The sequence below is a fragment of the Hordeum vulgare genome, chromosome 3H (assembly GCF_904849725.1).
Source record: "Hordeum vulgare subsp. vulgare chromosome 3H, MorexV3_pseudomolecules_assembly, whole genome shotgun sequence".
In the NCBI taxonomy this organism is placed as follows: Eukaryota; Viridiplantae; Streptophyta; class Magnoliopsida; order Poales; family Poaceae; genus Hordeum; species Hordeum vulgare.
Window position 1 is genome coordinate 119,257,829 of NC_058520.1, and position 6,773 is coordinate 119,264,601.

Sequence of the window (6,773 nt, forward strand, 5' to 3'; positions counted from 1 at the left end):
CCCGCGATCAGTCCCACGATCTAGTACCGAACGGACGGCACCTCCGCGTTCAGCACACGTACAGCTCGACGATGATCTCGTCCTTCTTGATCCAGCAAGAGAGACAGAGAGGTAGAAGAGTTCTCCGGCAGCGTGACAGCGCTCCGGAGGTTGGTGATGACCTTGTCTCAGCAGGGCTCCTCCCGAGCTCCGCAGAAACGCGATCTAGAGGAAAAACCGTGGAGGTATGTGGTCGGGCTGCCGTGGAAAAGTCGTCTCAAATCAGCCCTAAAACCTCCGTATATATAGGTGGGCGGGAGGGGACCTTGCCTTGGGGCTCAAGGAGCCCCAAGGGGGTCGGTCGAGTCCCAGGGGGAAGGCTCCCCCCCCAAACCGAGTTGGACTTGGTTTGGTGGGTGGGAGTCCTTCCTTCCCTTCCCACCTCCTCTTTTTTTTCTTTTCTCTTTGATTTTCTTTCCTAGGCGCATAGGGCCCTTTTGGGCTGTCCCACCAGCCCACTAAGGGCTGGTGTGCCACCCTCAAGTCCTATGGGCTTCCCCGGGGTGGGGCGCCCCCCCCCCCCCCCCCGGTGAACTCCCGGAACCCATTCGTCATTCTCGGTACATTCCCGGTAACTCCGAAAACCTTCCGGTAATCAAATGAGGTCATCCTATATATCAATCTTCGTTTCCGGACCATACCGGAAACCCTCGTGACGTCTGTGATCTCATCCGGGACTCCGAACAACATTAGGTAACCAACCATATAACTCAAATACGCATAAAACAACGTCAAACCTTAAGTGTGCAGACCCTGCGGGTTCGAAAACTATGTAGACATGACCCGAGAGACTCCTCGGTCAATATCCAATAGCGGGACCTGGATGCCCATATTGGATCCTACATATTCTACGAAGATCTTATCGTTTGAACCTCAGTGCCAAGGATTCATATAATCACGTATGTCATTCCCTTTGTCCTTCTGTATGTTACTTGCCCGAGATTCGATCGTCAGTATCCGCATACCTATTTCAATCTCGTTTACCGGCAAGTCTCTTTACTGTTCCGTAATACAAGATCCCGCAACTTACACTAAGTCACATTGCTTGCAAGGCTTGTGTGTGATGTTGTATTACCGAGTGGGCCCCGAGATACCTCTCCGTCACACGGAGTGACAAATCCCAGTCTTGATCCATACTAACTCAACTAACACCTTCGGAGATACCTGTAGAGCATCTTTATAGTCACCCAGTTACGTTGCGACGTTTGATACACACAAAGCATTCCTCCGGTGTCAGTGAGTTATATGATCTCATGGTCATAGGAATAAATACTTGACACGCAGAAAACAGTAGCAACAAAATGACACGATCAACATGCTACGTCTATTAGTTTGGGTCTAGTCCATCACGTGATTCTCCTAATGACGTGATCGAATTATCAAGCAACAACACTTTGTTCATAATCAGAAGACACTGACTATCTTTGATCAACTGGCTAGCCAACTAGAGGCTTGCTAGGGACGGTGTTTTGTCTATGCATCCACACATGTAAATGAGTCTTCATTCAATACAATTATAGCATGGATAATAAACGATTATCTTGATACAGGAATTATAATAATAACTATATTTATTATTGCCTCTAGGGCATAATTCCAACAGTCTCCCACTTGCACTAGAGTCAATAATCTAGCCCTCACATCATCATGCGAATTACATTGTAATAAATCTAACACCCATACAGTTCTGGTGTTGATCATGCTTTGGCCGTGGAAGAGGTTTAGTCAGCGGGTCTGCTACATTCAGATCCGTGTGCACTTTGCATATATTTACGTCCTCTCCCTCGACGTAGTCGCGGATGAGGTTGAAGCGTCGTTTGATGTGTCCAGTCTTCTTGTGAAACCGTGGTTCCTTTGCTAAGGCAATGGCACCCGTGTTGTCACAGAACAAGGTTATTGGATTCAGTGCGCTTGGCACCACTCCAAGATCCGTCATGAACTGCTTCATCCAGACACCCTCCTTAGCCGCCTCCGAGGCAGCCATGTACTCCGCTTCACATGTAGAATCTGCTACGACGCTTTGCTTGGAACTGCACCAGCTTACCGCACCCCCATTAAGAATAAATACGTATCCGGTTTGCGACTTAGAGTCGTCCAGATCTGTGTCAAAGCTTGCATCGACGTAACCTTTTACGGCGAGCTCTTCGTCACCTCCATACACGAGAAACATCTCCTTAGTCCTTTTCAGGTACTTTAGGATATTCTTGACCGCTGTCCAGTGATCCACTCCTGGATTACTCTGGAACCTACCTGCCATACTTATGGCCAGGCTAACATCCGGTCTAGTGCACAGCATTGCATACATGATAGAACCTATGGCTGAAGCATAGGGGACGGAGCGCATATGCTCTCTATCTTCATCAGTTGCTGGGCACTGAGTCTTACTCAATCTCGTACCTTGTAAAACTGGCAAGAACCCTTTCTTGGACTGTTCCATTTTGAACCTCTTCAAAACTTTATCAAGGTATGTGCTTTGTGAAAGTCCTATCAGGCGTTTTGATCTATCCCTATAGATCTTAATGCCTAGAATGTAAGCAGCTTCTCCTAGGTCCTTCATAGAGAAACTCTTATTCAAGTAATCCTTTATGCTCTCTAAAAACTCCACGTTGTTTCCAATCAGCAATATGTCATCCACATATAATATTAGAAACGCCACAGAGCTCCCACTCACTTTCTTGTAAATACTAGATTCTCCAACCACTTGTATAAACCCAAATGCTTTGATCACCTCATCAAAGCGTTTGTTCCAACTCCGAGATGCCTGCACCAGTCCATAAATGGATCGCTGGAGCTTGCACACCTTGTTAGCATTCTTAGGATCGACAAAACCTTCGGGTTGTATCATATACAACTCTTCCTTAAGGAAACCGTTAAGGAACGCCGTTTTGACATCCATCTGCCAGATTTCATAATCGAAAAATGCAGCTATTGCTAACATGATTCTGACGGATTTAAGCATCGCTATGGGTGAGAATGTCTCATCGTAGTCAACTCCTTGAACTTGTGAAAAACCCTTTGCCACAAGTCGAGCTTTATAAACGGTCACATTGCCGTCAGCGTCCGTCTTCCTCTTAAAGATCCATTTGTTCTGAATAGCCTTGCGGCCCTCAGGTAGTACCTCCAAAGTCCACACTTTGTTCCCATACATGGATCCTATCTCGGACTTCATGGCTTCTAGCCATTTGTTGGAATCTGGGCCCACCATTGCTTCTTCATAATTTGCAGGTTCATTGTTGTCTAACAACATGATTGATAAGACGGGATTACCGTACCACTCTGGAGCAGCACGTGGTCTCGTCGACCCGCATGGTTCGACAGAAACTTGAACTGGAGTTTCATGATCATCATCATTAACTTCCTCCTCAACCGGCGTCGCAACGACGGAGGTTTCCCCTTGCCCTGCGCCACCATCCAGAGGGATGAGAGGTTCGACAACCTCGTCAAGTTCTATCTTCCTCCCACTCAATTCTCTCGAGAGAAACTCCTTCTCGAGAAAAGCTCTGTTTTTAGCAACAAACACTTTGCCCTCGAATTTGAGATAGAAGGTGTACCCAACTGTCTCTTTTGGGTAACCTATGAAGACGCACTTTTCCGCTTTGGGTTCCAGCTTTTCAGGCTGAAGCTTTTTGACATAAGCATCACATCCCCAAACTTTAAGAAACGACAACTTTGGCCTTTTGCCATACCACAGTTCGTATGGTGTCGTCTCAACGGATTTTGATGGTGCCCTATTTAAAGTGAATGCAGCTGTTTCTAATGCATAACCCCAAAACGATAACGACAAATCAGTAAGAGACATCATAGATCGCACCATCTCTAATAGAGTACGATTACGACGTTCGGACACACCATTACGCTGTGGTGTTCCAGGCGGTGTTAACTGTGAAACAATTCCACATTGTCTTAAGTGAGTACCAAACTCGAAACTCAGATATTCACCCCCACGATCAGACCGTAGGAACTTGATCTTCTTGTTACGATGATTTTCCACTTCACTCTGAAATTGCATGAACTTTTCAAATGTTTCAGACTTGTGCTTCATCAAGTAGACATAACCATATCTACTCAAATCGTCAGTGAAGGTGAGAAAATAACGATATCCGCCGCGTGCCTCCACGCTCATCGGACCACACACATCGGTATGTATGATTTCCAACAAGTCACTTGCACGCTCCATTGTTCCGGAGAACAGAGTCTTAGTCATCTTGCCCATGAGGCATGGTTCGCACGTGTCAAGTGAATCAAAGTCAAGTGACTCCAAAAGTCCATCAGCATGGAGTTTCTTCATGCGCTTTACACCAATATGACCTAAGCGGCAGTGCCACAAAAATATGGCGCTATCATTGTTAACTCTAACTCTTTTGGTCTCAATGTTATGTATATGCGTATCGCTATCAAGATTCAATATGAACAATCCTCTCACATTAGGTGCATGACCATAAAAGATGTTACTCATAGAAATAGAACAACCATTATTCTCTGACTTAAAAGAGTAACCGTCTCGCAATAAACAAGATCCAGATATAATGTTCATGCTCAACGCAGGCACTAAATAACAATGATTTAAGTTCATCACTAATCCTGATGGTAACTGAAGTGAAACTGTGCCGACGGCGATTGCATCAACCTTGGAACCATTTCCTACGCGCATCGTCACTTCATCTTTCGCCAGCCTTCGTCTATTCCGCAGTTCCTGTTTCGAGTTGCAAATATGAGCAACAGAACCGGTATCGAATACCCAGGCACTACTACGAGAGCCGGTTAAGTACACATCAATAACATGTATATCAAATATACCTGATTTTTCTTTGGCCGCCTTCTTATCTGCCAGATACTTGGGGCAATTGCGCTTCCAGTGACCCATACCCTTGCAATAGTAACACTCCGTTTCAGGCTTAGGTCCAGCTTTGGGTTTCTTCATCGGATTGGCAATAGGCTTGCCGCTCTTCTTCGAATTACCCTTCTTGCCTTTGCCGTTTCTCTTGAAACTAGTGGTCTTATTCACCATCAACACTTGATACTCTTTACGGAGTTCAGACTCTGCGACTTTCAGCATCGCAAACAACTCGCCGGGAGACTTGTTCATCCCTTGCATGTTGTAGTTCAACACAAAGACTTTATAGCTTGGCGGCAATGATTGAAGGATTCTGTCAGTGATAGCCTCTTGCGGGAGTTCAATCCCCAGCTCAGCTAGACGGTTTGAGTACCCAGACATTTTGAGCACATGTTCACTGACAGACGAGTTTTCCTCCATCTTGCAAGCATAGAATTTATCGGAGGTCTCATACCTCTCGATCCGGGCGTTCTTCTGAAAGATAAACTTCAACTCCTGGAACATCTCAAATGCTCCATGACGCTCAAAGCGACGTTGAAGTCCCGGTTCTAAGCCATACAAGACTGCACATTGAACTATTGAGTAGTCCTCCTTACGTGCTAACCAAGCGTTCTTAACATCCTAATGAGCCGTAGCGGGTGGTTCATCTCCTAGTGCAGCATTAAGGACATAATCCTTCTTCCCAGCTTGTAAGATTAGCTTAAGATTACAAGCCCAGTCTACAAAGTTGCTTCCATCATCTTTCAACTTACCTTTCTCTAGGAACGTATTAAAATTCAGGATGACTGTAGCGTGAGCCATGATCTACAACACAAATATATTCAAAGTGGACTTAGACTATGTTCAAGATCATTAGAGTTTAACTTAATCAAATTATTCGCTAAACTCCCACTCAAAAAGTACATCTCTCTAGTCATTTGAGTGGTTCATGATCCACTTATACTAGCTCAAGTCCGATCATCACGTGAGTTGAGTGTAGTTTCAGTGGTAAGCATCCCTATGCTAATCATATCATCTATATGATTCATGATCGACCTTTCGGTCTCATGTGTTCCGAGGCCATGTCTGCACATGCCAGGCTCGTCAAGATTAACCCGAGTGTTCCGCGTGCGCAACTGTTTTGCACTCGTTGTATGTGAACGTTGAGTCTATCACACCCGATCATCACGTGGTGTCTCGAAACGACGAACTGTAGCAACGGTGCACAGTCGAGGAGAACACAATTTCGTCTTGAAATTTTAGTGAGAGATCACCTCATAATGCTACCGTCATTCTAAGCAAAATAAGGTGCATAAAAGGATTAACATCACATGCAATTCATAAGTGACATGATATGGCCATCATCACGTGCTTCTTGATCTCCATCACCAAAGCACCGGCACGATCTTCTTGTCACCGGCGCCACACCATGATCTCCATCAACGTGTTGCCATTGGGGTTGTCGTGCTACTCATGCTATTACTACTAAAGCTACATCCTAGCAAAATAGTAAACGCATCTGCAAGCACAAACGTTAGTATAAAGACAACCCTATGGCTCCTGCCGGTTGCCGTACCATCGACGTGCAAGTCGATATTTACTATTACAACATGATCATCTCATACATCCAATATATCACATCACATCGTTGGCCATATCACATCACAAGCATACCCTGCAAAAACAAGTTAGACGTCCTCTAATTTTGTTGTTGCATGTTTTACGTGGTGACCATGGGTATCTAGTAGGATCGCATCTTAGTTACGCAAACACCACAACGGAGTTATATGAGTTGCTATTTAACCTCATCCAAGGACCTCCTCGGTCAAATCCGATTCAACTAAAGTTGGAGAAACCGACACTTGCCACTCATCTTTGAGCAACGGGGTTACTCGTAGCGATGAAACCAGTCTCTCGTAAG